Here is a 23,438-nt window from a genome sequence, read left to right on the forward strand (position 1 = left end):
GTTTCCTACTTCGGCGCCAACTGTACCCTCGCGTCTGTCGGATCCGTTTTTGGATCTGAGCTCTCGGGGCCATGAGTTGAGTGCCGGATTCAGAGGGGTCAGTGGGCCTTCGGCTCCACTGAGGTCGGAGCGGACTACTCTTTTGGATCGGATTGGGTCATCTCCGGCTCTGATCCGCACGCCGGATCCGAGGGGACTGCTTTTGGATCCTAGGGAGAGCAGTTCACCCTCGGCATTCAACGTCGTGGAGAGGGTCCTTTCAAGGGATTCGAGGCCCCAGGCTCTTGCTATGGATCCACCCGCCATTCCCTCTCAGATGGGCCTTTCTTCCATCATCTGGCCCCAGAGACAGCCTGCGCCTATGTCCCAGATGGTTTCTGTAGAGGAACAGGACATTGTTGGTGAGCTCTCTTCGGACAGCCCCCCCAAGAAGGTCCCTCACAAACGAAAGTGCAAGAGGAGGCACTTGGACTCACCCGAGTCCCTCACAGAAGACATGGACTTAGAGGAAGGGGAAGGTTCCCCAAGGTCACCCACCGAAGATGTCTCCTTTGGAGACATTATGAAAATGTCACGCATTAGAGGGGGATGGTCTGCCCAAAAACCTTCCTCGGATGAGTCTGTGTTTCTGGAGGTGTTTGACGCAGGCCCATCTACCTCTTGGGTGTCCCCTCCTGCCGATCCCCTGGTGGACCTAATAACTACCAGGGCATGGAAGGAGCCGGACACTGTCGAGCCAATACCCAAGAGACCGGACAGGATCCTCAGCCCTCCCACGGACAGGACAGTTTGGAGCAAGGGTGCCCCAGTGGATGCCATGGAGGTGGCGGCTGCCACTAAAAAGGAATTAGCACAGGAGAGTTCCTCAGTACATCCCACAGACAAGGAGTCTCGGATGATGGACCACCTCAGAAAGCGGATGTTCGCTTCAGTGACCTTCTCTGTAAGGTCACTGAACTATATGGCACATGTAATTCGGCTCCAGCAGGACCTAATCAAAGAGTACGCTGGATCACCCCCAGAGTCCATGTCGGCCGAGGACAAACGGACCTTCTCGGCTCGAATGGCCACTCTTAAGTCGATTACTAACACATCTATGCGGCTTCTCTCCCATGCCATGGAGGGAGCAGCTAGAGCCAGCGGAACAGGCATTGTCTTACGTCGACAGGCCTGGCTCCGTCTCTGCGACTTTGCGGAACCATTCAAGGCGTCCTTCGCGAATGCCCCTTTTGACGGTTCTACGCTTTTTGGCAAAACCATCCACGATATGCTTCTCCAGAGCGAGAAAGATGGGCAGACATTGTCTGCCATCGGGATCCGCTTCTCAGCTCCTCAGAGGTCCTTCTCCAGGAGCCAAAGAGGGCAAAAGAAGATGTGGTTCCTGAAAGTTCAACAATCCCGTTTCGCTCCGGATCCTTCATCCTTCAGAGGCAGAGGAGGACAGGGTGGACGCCGGCCCAGAGGCAGAGGGGGGCCAAAGAATTTCAGGTCGAGGGAACCCTTTTCTGATCGACCCGCGCAGCAACCCTGAGGGGTTGCCCGACTGCTCCTCTCTGGAGGCAGTCGGGGGGCGCTTCTCGAAGCACCTAGCACATTGGGAGTCCATTACGACAGATCACTGGGTGCTCCGAATCATATCCAGAGGCTATTCATTTCCATTCCTAACGTCTCCTCCCCAGTTGGGGAGCCTCCCCAATGTCCCACCCAATCAGAGGGAGGTAGCAGCCTTCAAAATAAGAGAGCTGCTAAGAAACAGAGCCATCCAGCACATCCCCCTCGGGCAATCTGGATCAGGCTTTTACTCCAGGTTCTTTTTGGTGCCAAAAAAGATGGGGGACTTACGGCCGATTCTCGACCTGTCCACACTGAACCTGTCAGTCGCCAAGGAAAAGTTCTGTATGGTCACTATTCAATCCATTCTCCCACTTTTACAGGAGAACGACTGGATGTGCTCGATAGACCACAAGGATGCGTACTACCACATTCTAATGGACAGGCGATCCAGGAGGTTTCTCCGCTTTCGGCTGGGAACCAGCCATTATCAGTTCAGGGTCCTACACTTCGGTCTCACCACAGCCCCCAGGGTGTTCACCAAGGTCATGACAGTTGTAGGGGCCCACCTGAGGCTTCAGGGAATACAGGTCTTTCCTTACCTGGACGACTGGCTCCTAACCGCCCCCACCAAGCATCTACTATGTTCAGGCAGGGACTACTTCTTACATCTAACCCACCATCTAGGGATCATGATCAACCACAAGAAATTCTCCCTTCAGCCTACTCAGATCTTGGATTTCATAGGGGCCAGGATAGACACTATACAATCCAAAGTCTTTCTGATGGCGGACAGACTCTGCAATCTAAAACTTCACATTTTGGCTCTTCTACAATCATCAGCCCCTCCAGCGGAATTAGTCCTGAGGGCCCCGGGGTCCATGGCAGCAGCCAGCAATCTGTCACCTATCGCACATCTGAAGATGAGAATCCTTCAATGGACCTTACAAGTCCAGTGGTCCATCCTACGTCACCCCCTGTCTACACCTATTCCCCTCAGCAGGGTTTGCAGGGAATCTCTACTTTGGTGGCTCCATTCCAGGACCTCCGGGAAGGGCGCCCCTTCTCCATGTCCCCACTCCAAGTCACAGTGACCACGGACACATCTCTCCTCGGGTGGGGGGGGCATTGCATGGGCAGATCCGTCCAAGGCACGTGGACTCACACAGAGACCTCTTTGCATATCAATGTCCTGGAGATGAGGGCGGTGCTTCTAGCGTTGCAGGGTCTCCATTCCCTTCTTCCTCCAGGGACTATTGCAATTTAAATGAACAACATGTCAGTAGTCTGGTACATCAACAAACAGGGGGGAACCAGATCTTGCCCACTTTGCCGAGAGGCCATGAGAGTGTGGGAATGGGCGATATCCACAAACCGCTTTCTCATAGCAACGCACATACCGGGTCGGTCAAACATTCTAGCGGACAGGTTGAGTCGAACTATCCTCTCACCTTACGAGTGGTCTCTGAACCCAGTAGTAGCGGAATAGATCTTCCTCAGATGGAGTCAACCTTGCTGCGATCTGTTCGCGTCGCCTTCGAACACAAAGTGCAGCGAGGTCTTCGCTCTAATTCCCCCACCAGGGGAAGTCCCCAGAGATGCTCTGCTTCATGCTTGGCCATCCGGTCTTCTTTATGCTTATCCTCCTCTTCCATTGATAACAAAATTCTTGCAGAAAGCTCGTCAGTTGGGGAGCAGAGTTATCCTCATAGCCCCATTCTGGCCTCACCAAACCTGGTTCCCATGCCTACGGTCTCATCTAGTACATCCTCCCTGGATCTTAGATCCCATTCCAGATCTGATTTCTCATCCCTTGGGATTGAAGACCCCCAACCTGGACAAACCTCAAGCTCTTGGCTTGGTTGATCCAGTTCCATTAATGGCTAGGACTCCCGGTATCTCATCCTCAGTTAAGGCCATCCTGGTGGCCGCTCATAAGCCTTCTACCAGGAGAATCTACAAGAGTAAATGGAAGCGTTTCTCTATCTGGGCGGAGCATAGGAATTTGGATCTTTTTATGACTCCTATTCCAGCAGTCCTCGACTTTCTATCACATATTTTTCATCAAGGGCTAGTTCTTCTACTGTTAAAGTTCAATTGTCAGCTATTTCCCACTTCCATGTTGGAAACAGTTTTGGCCCCCTAGCTTCCTCTAAGATTTGCAAGACATTCCTGAAAGGAACTTTCCTGTTAAGACCCCTGTTAAAGATGCAGTTCCTCCATGGGATTTAACCCTAGTTCTTCAGGCTCTGACTGGTCCCCCCTTTTGAGCCTGCAGCTTCAATCGACTTAAAGTATGTATCTTGGAAAACTGCCTTCCTGATTGCCATTACCTCAGCTAGGAGGATATCGGAGCTTCACGCTCTTTGCAGTAAGCTTCCATACATCATCTTTCATAAAGACAGGGTTTCCCTCAGGACTAATCCCTCCTTTCTGCCTAAAGTGGCTTCAGAAGCCAACATCAACCAATCCATCAATCTACCTGTCTTTTTCCTAATTATCAGAACAAAGGAGAGTATAGACTTCATTGTCTGGATGTACATAGACAATTGCGATTTTACTTAAACAGAACAGCTGAATTTCAAAAATCAGATCAACTCTTTGTTTCATTTGCTAAGTCCTGTCTGGGTAAGCCAGTGACTAAAGTAACCTTAGCTAGATGGATTTCCCAATGCATCCTTCTCGCATACAGAAGCTCTGGTCGACCTGAGCCCCTGAGGGTTCAAGCTCATTCTACCCTTTCTGTGGCTACTTCTGCTGCCTTCTGGTCGAGGGTTTCTTTGGATGACATTTGTTCAGCAGCTACTTGGGCTTCCTCTCATACTTTTATTACACATTATAAATTGGATCTAATATCCAGAGGATGCGCATCTTTTGGCTCTGCAGTGCTCCGGAATATCCTTTCATGAGGACCTCCCAAGTTGTTGGCAGCTGGGGACTCTGTCCCACAGGTTGCTGATCAAATGAAGTTAACTACTTCAGATAAAGAAGTTATGTACTCACCATAACGTTCCATCTGAGTAGGTAACTTCATTTGTCAGCAACCAACCCTCCCTCCATCCCCCGGACCTTTAGTTCGTTCTTGAAGGATCAGGATATGTCACTTTCCAGATGACATCAGGTGGAACGTTCAAGTCGTTTGTCCTTGTGTTATAGTAATGTTCTATGATACTATGGCAAACTCGATCTGAGGGTTAGAGGGAGGTGGCAGGGCATTATGGGTAGGGGTGGAGCTTGGAACTCGGATCTTTGGCTAGGAAAGCTGCCGGCTCGGATCTGAATCGGATCCAATACCCACAGGTTGCTGACAAATGAAGTTATCTGCTCAGATGGAACGTTATGGTGAGTACATAACTTATTTTTTTCTCAAACACCCAGCACAAGGAAAATATACAGAGAAAAAAAATGTTTCTTGGTTTGGGCTGGCTACACAGGTTTAGATCTCTTTTACAGGTTCATTGGTTGTTACTAAGCCTATGGTCAAATGAGACTATTGAAAAGCTTAGCCAAATCACATACTGATGGGAAGCAAACAATGTCCCCCATTAAGTAGACTGTTTCCACATAATCCTGTGGAAACTTTGCAATCATCCATGTCATCCAGACTGGTTTTAAAGGTTGCTAAGGAAGTTCTGTGCTTGATTGGTAAGAGCAGCCTATTCTGAAATGGAGGATATGCTGGGTTAGGTATCAGGTCATGCTGTCTGGTGTTCTTGGTGTGGTGGTTAAGGTTTAGGTCTCTAGAACAGTTTCAGTGTTTTTAAAACTCTATGAAAGATGTGGACGTGACTTTACCACTGGTCCTATTTAGGTGAAGGAGTTCAAAGAGTGTTGAGTTGCTTATTGCACTGAAGACTAAGCAGAGATTAAACCCTCAGGAGTCTGTATGATAGGGCATTTAGTCTATTAGAGTAGCTAAGAATGCTGAGACCTGAGATCTTTTTGGTGAGGAAACATTGAGGTCCCTATAGCTGGTGTAGGTGCTTGGTGAAGTGCATGCTAAAAGGGATATTGTATTCCATGATGGGACTAATATAGGTTGGAATAAAGTGGAACTATAAATGGATCTTGAGGAGATACCATGAAGACAAACTGTGCAAGGTAGAATGATTTTTTACCCACCATAGAGATGTGGTGGTCAAATGAGTGCCTGTTAACAGCGTAAGTGTCCAAGGCCTGATTACTGTTCAATGTGATCTATATGGTAAACAGTTGTCATGCTAGATTTACCAGTGGAAACTATACTGAATCTCTTGGTATTGTAGGTAAGCCCATGATTAACATACCAAGCATTTGTTTGGTCCAACTGTTTCTGGAGAATCTTGAGTATTAGAATAAGATTTAATAATTACCGCCAGTTTTAAATCACTGGCATATTTACTTAGCCATATTCATTTGATATCAGCTTTTATGTCACAAAAATATATACCAAAGAGGAAGAGACACAGGACAGAGCCTGGTAAAATCTGGATTACCAAGTAGTCTGTGGCCTTAGTCATATGACTTACAAAGAATGGATGCAGTCCTGCAGGTATATCATTATGGCAATGCATAAGTTTTATTTCTACATCTATTTTCAGCCTGCACCACTTGGGCAAGGTAAGTTTGCATTGAGCAAACCTGATTCATTCCAACACAATGTGAGAGGGTGAACTAGCAAGGCTATTTAAAGTTCTCAATGAATCCTTCCTTTACTCCATCCCAAGGGGTTCATACCGGCATATGTTTAAAATGAAATGCTAAACAAAAAGAGGTGCAACAAATATATGGTCAAAATATGGATATACATTTAGTTCCCAGAAAAAAAGATAATGGCTGTCATGTCTTATGCAGCAAACAAATGGAGATAAACAGCAAATGTAAGCTGAGGTTGCTCAGCAAGCCCAGTCACACATTAAATAAACTATGTTGTACACAATGACAGATTTTAAACCTGAGTCTAGAAGGACTCCAGTTAAAGAAAGTCTGTTTTTATGTTTCTTACTAGTGTTGAGAGGTACATTTTCAAGAAGAGGAACCACCTAATCAAAAATCCATGGCTTCCATCCACCCCATTTTAGCTTATGTGTACCAAGAAACTGTGTGCTATATCACAGGCACATCCCTCTTTTTAAAATGTTATCAAGTTCAATCGATGATTTTCCTTTGCCCATGGTCCTAGTCTACTTGAAATCAGTCAATATATTTACTGCAAAAATCTTGTTTTTGAATGCTGTGCCGATCTCTTCTCTTTGGTTGTCTCTGAGCATCCAAGCAGATACTTCCATTCAATCCATCCTTTTTAGTATCCACCTCCTCCATCCTAGAAATACCTCCACAGACTCCCAAACTGTAGAGTCCTTGTCAGGTCTCCCCCAGTTTTAAAAATCATACCAATCTCCCTGGAATGGGCTACGGGTTCAATAGAATATCACCAGTCAAACCCATGTGGGTAATTAACCATAGGCTGGCATTCCTCGATAGAGATGGATTTTCCTAGGTTTTATTTCGCTTTCTGGAACTGTCACTATATCCAAAGCAGAATAATTACCTATTGATATTTTAAAGTAGTAAACAAACATATCAGACCAGAAGTAAATATTGCACAAGTAACATGTATTTTAAATAGTGCTGAAAGCTCCTGCTATTGGAACATGAACATTAATATGATTTCTTCATTTACTTTGTTCTGATGTTATGAACACAAGGTGAACAACGGCTATTGCACTACAATTACATTTACTATTTCTGCAACTACTGCTACTGCCATTACTGGCATTACTACCAGAAGACATCTAAGCAACTGAAAAACACCAGTGCATATTCTGGCCTGGAGATCAGCCTAGTGACCTTGTAATGATATGATGAGCTGCATTTGGCTGGTGTAGTTATACATTTTATACTGCTGCAGTGAATGAATTACACTTAAATGACTGTCTTGCTATGAATGAGTCAAAGCCAGTTAGTTGTAGCTGTCTGCAGTGAATCAAGTCAGGGCATCCTCTGAACTTCTTGGCACAAAGAGCTCCTATAACATTACTTTCTTTTGGCTGTCTGACACTAGCGGTTTTATTTATTACTTGATGTGAGCGTTAAGTGAGCCAGCTAACTATCCAGATATGAAGTACTGCAAACTGTGCCATCTGTTAGTAAGTGGCAGCTGCCATCTAGTCTGTTTACAAAGTGCATACAGAAATATAGGAGGAAGGATATCCTACAATGGTTGTTGCAGTCAGATGCTAAGTCAAAAAAAAAAAAACAAAACCTATCTGACATCTGCTTCAGCAGTTTCTGTCACATTGACATACAACTGATATTTGACAAGTTGAGCACTGAGCTGAACAAATTAGCCAGCTATTATCAGGTGGGTCTGGAAAACAGTGGACTCTGGCCTAGCTCACAATTAACCTCACAACATCAATACTTACCTTAGTTGTATATAACTGATTACCTTAGTTGTATATAACTGAAAAGCTTTTTCATTGTTGGTTTACTTGCTCTTCAGTTGAACTGCAGTAGTAACAGGTATGTGTATAACTGCTCAGCAAAGTGAGATAACATGAGACATAAAGCGGTTTCTAACATCTGCAGGTGAAGACAGTTACATTCATGATGTGATGATGCACACAAGTGACTATGTCCTAAGTGTGAACAACTGTACATTGAAAAGTAACATAATAATGAGTCTGCTTTAACCAAATGGAACAGATTAATTATCTTTTGGTGTTAAACCATTGACTAAATGCTGTGAATGTGAAAATTCACTGAAATTTTAGTCTCCCAGAGCAATCTTTCTCAACAAAATTGTATAATGACAGCACCTTAATTCACAAGTTGGGCCACATAGTTGCATAGTTGAAGATTTGGACAACAAATACCGGAATTTTGCAAAGTTATAAAACATTCACCAGACTGCACAGAATTTCAAGTATTTAATAGTTATCAAAAACTTTGCAGCAGAATTTCATAATTTAGTACTGTTTTGATACACTTAGAACATATCAGATGCTGTGACAGCTCACTGCCTAAGGATTTTTTGGCCTGACAGCTTTAGGGTCTGGATTTCACTACTGACTTCTGCTTAATGTTCTTGTGGCTTTTACATGTTCTTAGGTTCACAGGTTCGTAGGCTATCTGCCCGAGGGCATGTATAAGCCTAGCCAGAGTGTGTCAGCTTTCGCCGCCCCATTGATTAATTAACTGATCCTCTGTCAAGCAGAGCCAATGAAGTGATCCCAGGGGTGTATTTTCTGTTACCCATCCACTCGTCAAGGTTTCTCTTGAAGAGTGTTAGTGAGAGGCTCTGCCTAATGTAGTTTGGAATTTTGTTCCAAAGCATGGGGAGTCTCTGTGACAGGAATATATCCCTCCAGCATGTTCTGTTTATTGTTGTGGTGCTTTAGCTCACTAGAGCATGTGGCTCGCAGTGACTTGGCTTTCTTTATGTGGAGCATGTCCATCAATTCGGAGTTGGACATGGCTTTGTAAGTCAGGCAGAGATTACCTCTGAGTAAGTGATATGCCACTGAGTACAGCCAGAGTTTTTTCAGTCGGGCTGCATAGGACATATGTTTGAGGCCAGTAATCCTCTTGGTGAGGTATTTTTGTGGTCTCTCCAGCTGATGGAAGTCTCTTGTGTGGTACATCCCAAATAGGGCATTGTACTCTATGATGGGTCTGATGAGTGACAAGTAGAGGGACACTATAACCTCTTTATTTCTAGATACGAACCCTTTAGTAATTAGATGGGCCACACTAACTACTTTGGCAATATGATTGTCAAAGGAGAGATTACTATCTACCTGGGTCCTCAGATCTCTTATTACCTCTTCTGTATTAAGAGGGCTGCCACCTATGTGGTAATTCATGGGTGTTTTGTTTTTCCCAAACAGGATGACTATGCATTTTTTGGCATTTAGCTTGAGGCCATGACTTTGACACCAGGTGTCCGTCTCAGTAAGACCCTTTTGGAGGATATCCGTGTCAGCCGGAGAGTCAGTTATGGCTCCCAGTTTGCAATCATCAGCGAACTTGGTTAGCCATAGTCCTCCTGTGTTTGCCTGTATTTCTGAGAAGTATATGCCAAACAGTAGGGGTCCCAGGACCGAGCATTGCGGGACACCACTTGTGACTGGTTTAGAGTCGGACCTGGAGCCCTCTATTCTTACTGTGTAAGTTCTGTCTGTAAGCCAGTTGGCAACCCATCTCATGACATAGGGGTTTATGTTCATGCTGGTGAGTTTTTCTGTAATACCCGAGTGGGGAATGGTGTTGAAATCCTTGGCGAGGTCAAGGTAGGCTGTCTGAACAACCTTCCTTTACCTTTGTGAGTCTGCAGTCTCCTCTTCGAAAATATTGTTGTTTGACTGGCAACCTGTACCTGGACATTCATGAAAAAAGAAATGTTTTGTTGAGAGGCATGTTGCAGGTATCAAGACTGGGGAGAATCTCCCAGTAGTAAACAAACAGGACAGGAGGTCTGTAAAAGTAAAAGGGAATGTTAGTATTTCAAGACTTTAACCCTTAGATCATCCCAGTCTGAAAAAAAACTAAAGGAAGCAAGGCAATCGTCCAGGAGAGACTGCATGGCTTAAGGTTTGAAAAAAAGAAATAAGGCAGACTGGGGATCAGCAGCTGCCCCTCAAGTCACACCCATCCGTAAGGCAGGCAATCCACAGAATACAGCAGGCCAGTACTCCCCCCAATTGCGTTTTTTCTCTTCGTCTTTTAGAACAGAAAAGGAATGGACTGCGACCTTGATGCTAGTCCCCAAGAAGCCATTCCATAGATGTAAAAGAGAGGGAGGCAACAGGCAGTCACACAGAGGCCAGGAAGCCACAGGAACAATGAAACAGAAAACTCTGTAAAGCAGTTTGGAACTTACATTAATTCAACTGAGTGGAGACTTCAAAAGGTAGTGTACTGATGAGGAAGATCTGGTACAGCTGATGGAGGGGCAGTGCTCAAGGTTGAAAATACTGTACATGCATCTGGGTAGTATTAGCACACATCTGTGATTGATCTGAATACACTCTGCTTCTTGTAAGACCTAAGAATTAAGATTCTTTTAGGTTCATATATTATGAATTTGCAGATTTTGCTTAATGGTGTTTGAAGATTTCTGTCAATATCTGCCTCTGCGAGTAGTGGGAGATTCAAGAATAGGTAAAATGAGGTCTTTAGTAGGCTTCTTTGGTTAAGAATGAGGTTATACAATAATAGTCCTTTAGCATGGCAGAGATTATTATTTTGGATGTGCTTATGTGGGTATTAAAAGGCAGTCCTTGGGATTCAGAACCATATCTTATGAAACCACCCAAGGGCTACTGCAGAGATGATGAGGGGCACAACGTGAGTCAAAGTTAATTATTAAGTAACTTATGTAATGTTGAAGAGAATGATAGCTGTTAAAAATGATTACTGCATGAAAACAATGAATAATATCACTATGGGTTGTTTTCATTTCTATTACTCTCCATGTGCCTATGTCATTGTTGCAATTGTGATTTAATTTACATGTTTAAAAAACAGAAGGAAGGAAGGAAGGAAAGAAGTTTGTACTCCAAGGATTAACTAATCAAGAAATTGACTCATAGAAATGACTGTGACAGTGGTATGAGAACCGAGATCATGACTTCAGTTACAGAATTCTCGAACAGCAGTAGTTATCATGTCTCATGCGTCTGAATATGCGTATACTCAAGTGCAACTTAGTGATGCTACATGAACAGCATAGAGTCACAGCAAATGGCTCCCAGCAATATTTCTATGCAATTATATTCATTGAAATAGGGAGGAAATAAAAGTATAGGAAAGTCATAAAAGGGAAGAGCAAGGAGAAAAACACAGAAGGACACAGGGGAGGTAAGTGAGAGAGTAGGGAGGGAGAAGAATGAGATTTTTGGGGGGGAAGATAAGTGCCCTTTTTTATCAAGAAAAGCAGATAGTAAAAACAAAATGAAAACTCCAGCATAGCTAGAACTTCCACTGAGTGACCTCCCAAATCTCTTGTATCAGAGGCACATGGGATATATGGAAATGACCCTTATGAACATCAGGTGTTTCAGCTAACTGGCAGTTCTGAATGCCCATGACATACTTTGTCATTTTAATGGACAATTTCAGGCCAATAAAGCCAAACCCCACTAGCTGTGGATATGCATATTTCGGCCTTGTTTCGACGTCACCAGCACAGCACAAGCAGAGTGTTTGACTAAGCATGAGAAACACAGGGCTGTTATACCCAGCTGATGTCCATCATCATTAGAGTCACTGCAAAAATATCCCAAACAACAAACTAAGACAATGAGTGAAAAGGTCACTGAAAAGCCAATCAGTAAAAACAAAATGAAAAAGCAGATGGGGAAGGATGTAAGGAGACACTGGGAGATGGAAAGAGGATAAAGGTATGGAAGTAGGGTCACACAAACAAAAGCATAAAACACAAAGACCAATAGGTGACTTACTGATGTAAAAGGGGGCTGACAAAAGATACACACACATACTAACAGAAATAGAGGATAAGTGGTGATAGTGAGAATCAGACAGAAAACAACACACAAGGAAAGGGAACGTCATTATTACAGATAGAATGGTGAACAAGCTTTTGACTGTGCTCCCTGGGCTAGATGCAAGAAGAGGTCAGTCACCACTGTGGTTGCACTCCCCTGGACCCTGCCTCAGTTGGTAAAGAAGCCAGTGCCAGGCAGTGGGGCAGCTCTGTTAGCTCAACAAGGATCCTCTCCAAGTGGCCAGTATGGGCATCAAGTCACCAGACCATGAACTTCTCAATCACCTCCTCCAGTCCCCACTGGGTGATAAACTGTGCATACCCCCCCCCCCCCGTGGTGTTAGCAGAGGAAAGTGTAACACTCTCCTCTGGTAATCGATCACTCTAGGCCACCTGTAAACCTCTGGGCTGCACCCTTGTCACAGGATCTCCATCAGCCAGTGGAGAGGCAGCACAGAGATAAATGGTAAACTGACAAAAGATGGATGGGTCTAATGGAGAAGTAAGGACCTCTGCCATACCACAGGCACAGCTGCGGCTGACTGCAAAAAATAAAAACATAAATAGAGAGAATAAAATTACATATATATAATATATATATATATATATATATATATATATATACATACACACACACACACACACACACACACACACACACACACACACACATGCACACACACACGCACACACACACGCACACACACACGCACATACATGCATGTGTATATAAATACATGTATGTACATCTATATATGTGTGTGTATGTTTAAAACCAAAGATTAGTGTCAAAGAGAGAAGGAAAGAGAGAGACCAAAAAGAAAATACTGTCCTGTCTACATCTGATGATCCCTCTTACAGGTACCTGCAGGTGGACTAAACACATTCTAGGTATGTTTCTGTGGCAGGCTGATGCAGCTTATTAGGTATAGAAGATCAAATATGAAATGCCTAGCCATATGCACATTTAAGTATAAAAATTTCAGAGCCATGCTTCCCTTTTCAAGTACTTAGTAGTGCTTAACTTCCAAATCAAGTTGGGCTTTACATGACAAGTCAGGCATTTCTATGCAAATGTGGAATCCCCTGAACATGTAAAGTGTGCATGTGGGTTAGCAAAGCACATACATAACCACATGCATATCTATATCTATGTATACACCTACATATATCGGTGCATAGGTGTTTACTAGGCTAACAACCACAAGGGCCTTTTTAAGCCTAGCCATGCATCCCAAATCTCTGACAAGTTCTGACACCCTTGATAAGTGTAAGTATGGGGCTGGGAGATGAACCATTTACAAGTTACCTGTTTGCATATATATATATATATATATATATATATATATATATATATATATATACATACACAAATAATTCATATATATGGATGTCCAAAAACCTGTTAAGGCAATATCCGTTGAATGGCAACTGATCAAGTACAACTTGTCGATTGGCAGCTAATCAAAAAAAAAAAAGGGAAAACAACAAAAGAAAACCCTTTTTTGTGGGACACACACACCCCCTGCTAATTATATAAACAACGTCCAAGATCTCACTATGGTAGGAAAGGGTAAATTTCCCAGCCCACTGTACTGCAGTTTCACACAAATCAACTGCTGGGATATTCACTCAGCTGACAGAACAACTGCTGGGACATTCACTCAGCTGATTTTCTATCATCTGTGCCTGCAGTTTACTGGATTCAACAAGCTGTCATTCGATAACTTGTCAGTAACCCATGTAGTTTTATATATATATATATATATATATATATATATATATATATATATATATATATATATATATATATATATATATATATATATATATATACTCTTAATGTCTATGCGACGTGGAATGTCACACCTCTGCTAACCTACACACATTGTTACATTTCAAAGCATTTTCTGGAAAATCAACTTAAAACATAACACCAAGAAATGCAAATATTTTGTGATCAATAAATATTATTAAAATGGTACAAGTGGCAATGTTATCAGTAAAGCATCTTCTTTGCATTGATTCCAGTCAGTACAATCACAGTCATTACATCTCTGCTGTAACATATTATTATAAATACAAAACCAGAATGATATGTTTATCCAATGTTTCACAAACAAATCTATACGACCTAGATGTATTTTGTCAACTTACTTTTGTTAGCCAGACATAAGCTTTCACATGACAGCAAAGTTCCTTTTTATATGCATGTTATTTATTTATTATTTATTTGCAGTTGGTTTACCAGGATAGTCCATTGGGCCAAGATGAACCCGTTTTCAATGGAGTCCCGGGGAGAAAAGCTCCAAAAACAAGCAAGGTTACAATAAGGTTTTAGGTTACAATTATTACAAATGTTACAGACTAGAGCAAAAAACATTACAAATAGTACAGACTAGTGAAAAACATTACAGATGCTACAGACTAGTAAAAAAGGAACATTACAGTATAAATACTGAGAAGCCATTACATCTTAAGGAAGCTTGCACTTAAGAGGTATATTCTAATACATTCTTTGTAAATAGCTTAGTACGTACAAGGGAAGGATGTATGAGTTAGGAGAGAAAGTAAAATGGAAATTGCCAGTGTAAAGAGGGGGATAGAAAATGTTTACTAAGATATTTACAGAAATATGAAGAATTATGTTTATTTGCATAATTAACAATATAAATAACCCTGAACATCTCTCAAGATGTGCAACTTAGAGTGCAAATGTCGACAGTTTTCTTCAACATCACCTAAGGTTTCATCTGATGCAATGCAATAGTTTGTAAGTCACCCAGTTTTAGAAATATTAAATACATATGGAAATATTTCATATTTTCATAATTACTTTAAATAATTACCAATATTTCCATTACAGTGAATTGTAATTGCACATTGACAATGTACTTTTATTTCTCCCATGGGGGTATTTCATAGTATGCCCCTCAATAACACGTAGGTCTCTCAGTTATGAAAATAAGAAAGCAAATATGGAACTAAGAATAATAAAGAGATATCAGTCATTAATCTCTCCAGTGCAGAACCTTCAAGACAAACAATCTTAGTATCATCTTAGTATCATATTGTTAATTACACCTTGCACTTTTGAATACTGCTTATTATTGATATGTGACTCAGTTAAGGATGAGAGACCCAAAGGACTATGAGTGTTAAGTGAAAAAATACAAACAAGCACTATAGGCTTGACTGAGATATAAGAATGTTTAATAAAATATCAAAATCTCAAAAAAGAGAATGTAAAAAGGCTACCATTTTAGAACTAATCTAAAATGACTGAAAGCAAGCAATACTAAAACTAATTTATTTTTCAGGGGGGCACAATGACGGTGCCCCCCACCCCTAATTATAAATACCAGCTCTGAGATCACACAACAGTATTCCCTTCCCCTATTGCAAAGCAATCTCACACAAAAAGCAGCCAGCTAAAATCCCATTAAGAAGAACATTTGCTCATATGAGCATTCTTAGTATTCTTTTCTTTTCCTTTTTTATAATACCAGTAAAAAGCATATGAGTGTTCCCTCTTATTTATAAGGTAACAGTATTCATACTCACCCCTGCATCTGGAAAGATGGTCCATTTTCCTCTGCTACAAAAGCTTGTTCTCCACTATCTGTTCCTGACCTGAAAAACAAGAACAACAAATATAAATATCATGAATTAAATGTCCAAAAAGGTCTCAATGAGCTATATTTGAAATAACTGAGCAGTGATCCACCCTGAATACTTACTGTTCATTACAGGTGCCCTCTGTCTCTCTGGCCTTTTCTTTTCATTGGTTAAGAAGAGAATGGCACCTCCTCAAGTCACTATAGTAGTGCTGGCACTTCTAACCAGAACAGCCGATGCCTGTAGCAGCATTCACTGCCCTGGCATGTCTGTGCCAGGCATCTGCTTTATTCTTGGGACCCCCATAAGAGTCTCCCAATAGGGTCTCCTGATGGTCCCTGTACATAAATTGCATAAATATCTTACTTTTCTTTGAACACCACCTGGTAGCCCTGCCACCCGCTAACCTTCAGAAGCCATAGCCATGCATGCAAAAGGTCAAAATCTAGAGAAAAATGGTAGTCCAACCCCCCACCACCACATAGTCACACGTTACTGCTGTCTGCAAGTGACGCTTATCTTTGGGCACCTCGTTAGCATGATCATTTGCAATGCCACCATTTCATTGCATAAAACTTTATGAAGTGAGAAATTGGTGTTAGGGTGTAAACTTTGCCATGAAATGAGTCCACCAGAAACACAGAGTATGCAAATGTTTCTATTTCTGTACTCCAGTACCTCTACAGGTCATAAGATGACAATAGTTTTCTCTACATCCTTGCTGAGGTCATCAACCCCCAACACATGTGCAAAACACTTTGTAGGTACTGGTGCAAATGGACAATGTTAAATGAGCCTCTCAGCATGGCGTCAGTGAAGTACATGATGAAATAAAAGCATGTTTCAGGGGTATTACCTCTAGATAAGCTCATAGAACATAATGATAATGCTAAGAGCCTTGGAACTCTTGATAAAACAGCCATTACTGTGCTCATCGCACTACAACAGTTTGCCATGTAGCAACCTGTAGATGTACTTACTACTCACTTAAAGGAATCTGAAAATCTGCAAGACACACAAACATTCAAGTAAGATACATGATTGCCTGATTAAGGACTTATTATTTGCATTTTTTTGTATTACAACTTCTGTACTTGTGTGCTGTTTACGGAACTACATAACTCTAATGGGTGTAACTGGCAACAGGTGCAAACTGTCTGGGGCAATGTGAACAGGATGAGGGGTTATGCCATGGCAGAAAGATTGCAAGTGATGTAATGTAACAATTTATCAAGCCAGCAGTAAGGTTTGTTGGGTTTTGTACTAAGTGGAAGACACAGGCCCTGGTGTTGGCCAATGACTGCTTGTGTCCCAGTCATTGTTGATATATAAATTTTAGGAGGTATTCTGTTTGATGCTAATTCATTCCCATATGGTGCAATATATGCTGTGGGATACTGTAAATGAGATTTACTTCTGTCAAGTGGACAGTCTATTGAGTGAGTCCTTTATGTGTTTGATGGATGGGGATACTGACTCATTAGGCACAAATTTGCCACAGTGTGAAATGTGTTGGGTGGGTCACCTATGCATTCCAGAAATGTGTATTCAGTGAACCCTGTATTCTGTATCCCTCTATAATATGACTGCATAAATGGTGTGTCAATGCGCCATTTGCAATCACCTCCATTATGGATTACAGATGTGAGGAGGAGTGCATGTGTAAAGTAGTAGTATTCAGAGGGAGAGGGGCCAACTGTACCACTCAGTAAGCCTGTTGGTACCCAATTACTCTCCTGGGTTTTGCAGCTAACACATCTGCTTGGCCTAATTCAGGGATCTCTTTAAAGGAAGTTTTGTTTAAGGTCCCTGTAGCATTTTTTGCCATCCTCTACATATACCAGTACTAAGGTGGTATATATCTGAATTGTGATTTTTCTGGTTTGGGTAAGATGTCCATAAGTATCCACATAGGGACTTATGTGGATAATAACAGGGTTTGCATTCACATCCTGAGGAATGTTGTGGGGTAGAACACAGTCTACCAATGAGCTGCTCACACACTTTTCTTAGAGATCATATACCAACTGAATCCTCTGACAGAGCAGATATACTGCATTTTATATGGCCAATGTCTGCATTGTCGAGGTGGTTTTCAGACAGTGACAATCAAATCCTCTGCTGGGCCTGTAGCACTTTTACAGCTTTGGAGAGTAATGCAATATATTTTGCCACACTTGTAACCTACCAGAGTTTACATAACGGTAGCATGTTTGCCACTGTGGCAAATGAACATATGGAAGACAAAAACTGTCACAGATATGGACATGTTACCACAAAATTTCCTGGTCAGGGTAATGTGGCCCCTGCCACATGTTACAGCAACACACACAGAAACACAGCACACCTACTGCCACCACAAAGATGGCAACTGTAGTAATGAGCAGTCCCACATCATCGTTTGCACATAACAGGAGGTCTTGTCAACACTAGTCAGTTTTGTGTGATTCTGAGCAGGGTTACAGCATGCTTCACATGGCACCATCTTAAATGTATATTTCTGTGAAATTACAGGTTATTATACCTGAATATGACCATCACCAAAAGGGTAAATTTTCCCAGGCAGAGAATGGCATCTTGCTGCAGGATTTCTGTGAGCATGGTCAGTGGATACTCCGAAATGAGAGAGCTGACTGGGAGTCTTGACATACGAGCAGGTCTATAAAAGTATCACTGACATGACTGCACATGTATTCAATAATAAACCCAATCTGTCACAGGAGCAGAGACATGGATGGGGCCTGGCAACTTAGTCTTCATTGACAAATACAGAGGAGTTACTGGTGGGGCTGTCTGGGGATCAAGACAGTTCAAGTAACTGCAGTAAAGTTCTGGACATGGGTGCTGAATTGCATGAAGCACCTTGAATATCCATTGATGATACCCAAGGTGGGTATATTATAACATGTGGTACTAGCCATTCTACACAGCTGACTCAGAACCATAAAAGTAACAGGCATAGCTTCTTTGTAGTTGTAGAAATATTGGGCAAATATGATAGACTGCTCAAAGTATGTTAACCATATTTTTCTATATCACTTTTTTATATCAGAGTACTTTCAATGGGCTGACGGTGTTGGTGAAGATTGCTTATGTGTTTTCATAGGTGTTGTGTTGTCAGGTTTCTCCACCATAGATATAGGCTTACTTGGTGTCAAACAATAGCCTGGGTCTAATGATGATGGCAGCCAGATGCCAGCATGGTCATGGATCACTGTGCCATTGCTAGATTTGGATAATGCAATAGCCATATCCCGTCCCATTTCCGAAGCATAGCTCCTGTGCCTGTACAACCCATCCCCTGGACCCAGGACACCACCTTAGGGCAGGATGAGTTGAAGACATCAGCCCAGGGCTAATCCACATCTCCATACAGCAGTCACCTTTGGTCAACAACAACTTCACCGAGCTTGAGGAGGACCTCAGTGATCGATATACTGGTGACCTGCCACACTTTGGGTACCACCCCCATCCTGAATGGAATGTCTCTATGGCCACTATTCAATGATTATAGAGAGTTATTATAAAGAGATAGGTTGAAACCAGTGTAGCCATAGCCAAGCTGCTTGAGGTAGTACGTGGTCTGCATGACAACCTACAGGAGTCCCTGGGACAGATGTACAGCATTATTATGAGGAGGCAAAGTAGGGAGTCTGTATGCTACAGATGTCCTTGTATCATTATCCATGATAACCACCACTCTTCCCATGGCTGGTCTAGTTCTGCCCCTAATGGGGAAGCTCACTGCAAGACAGTATGTTCTAAAACCTGTAACACCACCATGCAGTGTTGAAGGCACTGAGGGGTGTCTAGAATGTACATGTCAGCAGGTGGTTCATACCAAGACCATCCACAGAACATTGTACCATTCACACTTGGAGCACTTCATATTGTGGGGCATGCTATGGATCATACCAGCGGCTTCTCTGGAGATGGCAGTCCATGGACAAAGACATACATGATCAGTGCATAGATCTGCTGTAGGTGACCTAGACCTGTACATCAGACTCCACCACAGCTCTGCATTATCTTCTGATGTTGTGTTCATATGCACGCATACACACACACACGCGCACACACACACACACACACACACACACACACACACACACACACACACACACACACACACACACACACATCAACACCACCCACCAATGCCCAGTCAGAATGCAGTAGCCACACTACTACCTTCCTTCCCAGTCTACCCATCTCCCCACACTCACCATCCATGACACACACACACACACACACACACACACACACACACACACACACACACACACTGCCCAATTGCTGACATTTATGACTATGGTCTTCCTACCTGTGTATATGATGACAGCTGTGTCCTGCCCCCAGTACTCCGTTACCAAGATAGCTTGTGTCTGATGCACAGTGTGGCCAGTCTATGCATAGTATAGCACAGTCTGGGTGTACGAATTAATCATTTTACTGGTATGTGGTATGTTTATTCTGGCCTATAGTGATGAAGCAGACAATGTTGCTTAGCCAGTGCCACAGCATACTACACCTGCCTCTGCCTTGCATACTCGTCCCCCTGCAGCTAGCCCCTCCTCAAGCTCCTCATCAGGCACCTCCTCTTCTGCTGACTTTGATCCTCCTCCTCCCAAATATCTCTAGCCTGCTTTATTTGTTTGTGTAGCAATATATTGTGTAATATTGCACATAAACTGCAAAGATTTTCTATGTGTTCCAGAGTTATATTGTTTTACACTACAAGATACATCTAGACAGTGGAAGCAGGTTAGTAATCCAAACACATGTTCCACAATAACTCAGGTCTGGCATTCTGTGCCATGGTTTGTGGGTTTCCAGTTCATGTCATTAGCCATGGCTCCAGTGCATATCTGGTACTGCTAATAAAAATGGCCTTGTGGAAAATCAACCTGCGCACATCACTGATGTAAGTCTCATGTGTACTAGATATGGGAATCGTGGGTACTGCCTGGGTGCTCTGCTGACACTTTGTATATATACCCTGTTCAGCGGCCTGCACTGAAAACCATGCACCCCACCCTCAGTTCTTCACTTCAAGAGCAAAAAAAATGGACAGTCCTTCTACTGCCACCCCCACCAGGTGTCCAGGTGCGCAGATACACAACACACACCCCTTCCTTCTGCCAGCCATTCAGGTCCCATTTCTGTGCACTGTCCCTGACCCTCATCCCTTTTATTAAAAGAAAAAAATAAATAATAAATCAGAATTTCTTATAAGCTGTAGCAAACTGCTTGTTACAAATGCAGCAAACAGTTGCTACAGTTTATACTCTGTCTGCTTGGAGTACTACAGCACTCATATTTTAGTTAAAATAAATGTCTAACTTTTAAACTGCAGCAAACTACAATATCATCTTTTAAAAGCCGGTACTGCATTAGATATCAGGATCAGTTGGCCATGCCTCCCCAACAGTTTGTGCCCAGGGCAGTTGTCCCTCTCATCCAGCCCTAGCTATACTACTACCTTGTTCATTACAGTCCACCTAGCAGTTGATGGAATGGAACCCCTTATGGTTGATATACCATTGTTCCTGTTCCCCAAAAGGAGTCTTTACTGTGATGTGGATAGATTTAAAGGCTCCCAGTACCTCAGAGAAATGGGGTATATCCTCAGATGCCCTCATGGTGTTTCTCCTCTCTTCTGTTGTGCATGACAACCACATGTCCTCCCCCACATACTATATCATGGTATTGAGAAAGTGGTGGAATATCCTTGAGGCAAATGCCTGAGATACACCCACTCTGGGTGACTGAAAGGTCCATGTAGCTATACATTTACTAACTGTGCTGCCACACTGATTGCTCTCCTTTGCATCCACCATTACCATCATTTTAGTAATGTTGCTCATTTCAATATCATTACGCCATCATTCGTTTGTTGTGCAGGCTGTGGTATTTCACTGCCTGCCATAATCTCCTTCACTGTGTCTCTGAATCACCCCCATCTAGTGTGTAGCCACTCTGTGCAAATTTGACTACTGCCACGCACAAAATGTTTATGAATACTAGGGAGTATTTAGAAATACGCTCATATATTTAAAGGTCTGAATAAAGGTTTACATGTTTTTAGTATAATATATGTATATAATATTGCATTCACCCATGCCTTTATTGCCCAAATTATAGATCAAAACTGTAAAAACTGTCCACAATGCATCAGTGGATCAGATGTTCTTCGTGTTTCATTGTTGCAGTCATTACATTTGGGTAATCTGCTGGCAGGTTGCCCTCAGTCAGCCTGATTCCAAAGTCTTGGGTCCTGCGTCGGTTGCTGTCTCCTCTTCCATGATGTCAGGTTGTCAGGGGTATAAAACATGCAACCAACGCCATTTTCTTTAGTCTTTCTTGCCATGCGGTATCCGAAGCAGAAACATTTCGCAAGTGCTGGTCATCCGACTCCTGAAATGTTTGAGTTTCAGAACCAAAGTCTTCACTAAAGCTAAGTACCCCATTGGGGAAACTTTTTTCTTGCTCCATACCGATGCCAGAAAAAGTTAATAATTGTATTACTTGTGGGAAGCAGATACCTCATAAGGATTTCCATTTATACTGTATTCCTTGCCTAGGCCCTGATCACAACGTGCCTGGCTGTCGATTTTGTGCTAGATTTAACCAACACACTATTAAAAGTCGGTATATTTTTGCCTCAAAGTATTTTGGAAACAGATTTAACTACCCAGAAATGTCATTGGATAACAATCTGACTACCGGAGTACATAAAAAACTCAAAGAAATGGACAGAGAGAGACAGTCAAGGTCCAAAACCAATGACAAAGCTTCTCCTAAGCCAGTTGCCAGTTCGCTGGTACTCAGTGAGGAGCTTTAGCAGCCCCTGATACCTGCTACTTTCGAGTCGCAGGCCCCTATGACACCCATGTGGAGTCCGGCATGCCGCGAGATACTCAAAGTATTGGACCCACGGATGTATCTCCCTTGGATGAGTCTGGAGCCGCTGAGCAGGCACTGGCTTCTGAGGGTGTATTCAGGCCTCAACATTTGCATATCAAACTGACGACAGTTGCAAAACCAAAGACAAAAGCAACACCACGTGCACAGGCCTCTATGCCTAAAGACAGATGATCAAAATGGCTGAAGACCTCATTACCTTGATCAGGGGTTCCCATCCCCCTCCAGATAAGAGGCTTAGGCAAGACACTAATTATGATTCTTCAGATCAGGTTTCTATTTCTTCTGATTCCTCTACTGATCAGGAATTATCTATACCTCCCTATGAGGATTCTGATGCAGAGGAGTCTTTACCATCTGCATCACCTCCTGAGGATTATTCATTTGGAGAAACCTTGCATACTTTGAGGGAGCATTTACACTGGGAGAGTCAAGATTTCCCAGAATCAAAAAAGAGGCTCAGGGATTTCCTTCTTCTCCCTCAGCATAGGCCTTTAGCCATACCCCCTGTTCTAGACATTGTGGATGATGTGTTTTCGAGTCAAGCTTGACCCCTGACTCCTTACCTACAGCTCCCAGCAAGCCTGACAGATATTACAGGTTCCCTGAATCACATAAATTTTTATTTAGTAACCCTGCTGCTGATCCTGAAACTATTTCACAGGGTCCAAAGGGAGTTAAGGCCTCAACAGCAAAAAATCCTACCCCCTCTGACAGAGATTCAAGGGCACTGGACAGATGGGAAAAAAAAAAGGTTTATACATCTGCAACCTTGGCATTTTGGGCCTTAAACTGTCAATTTCATATGCTCAAGTATCAACAACATGTTATGGGATTGCTGGAACAGAAAATTATG

The 23,438-nt window shown here is 42.7% G+C and overlaps 1 pseudogene; it reads right to left on the bottom strand.

Annotated features, from left to right (window-relative positions):
- LOC122808353 overlaps positions 1–23,438 on the bottom strand; it is a 156,432-nt pseudogene that overhangs the window by 3,181 nt on the left and 129,813 nt on the right.

This window comes from Protopterus annectens, chromosome 8.part0 (assembly GCF_019279795.1).
Source record: "Protopterus annectens isolate FY-2018-M chromosome 8.part0, PAN1.0, whole genome shotgun sequence".
Classification (NCBI taxonomy): domain Eukaryota; kingdom Metazoa; phylum Chordata; order Ceratodontiformes; family Protopteridae; genus Protopterus; species Protopterus annectens.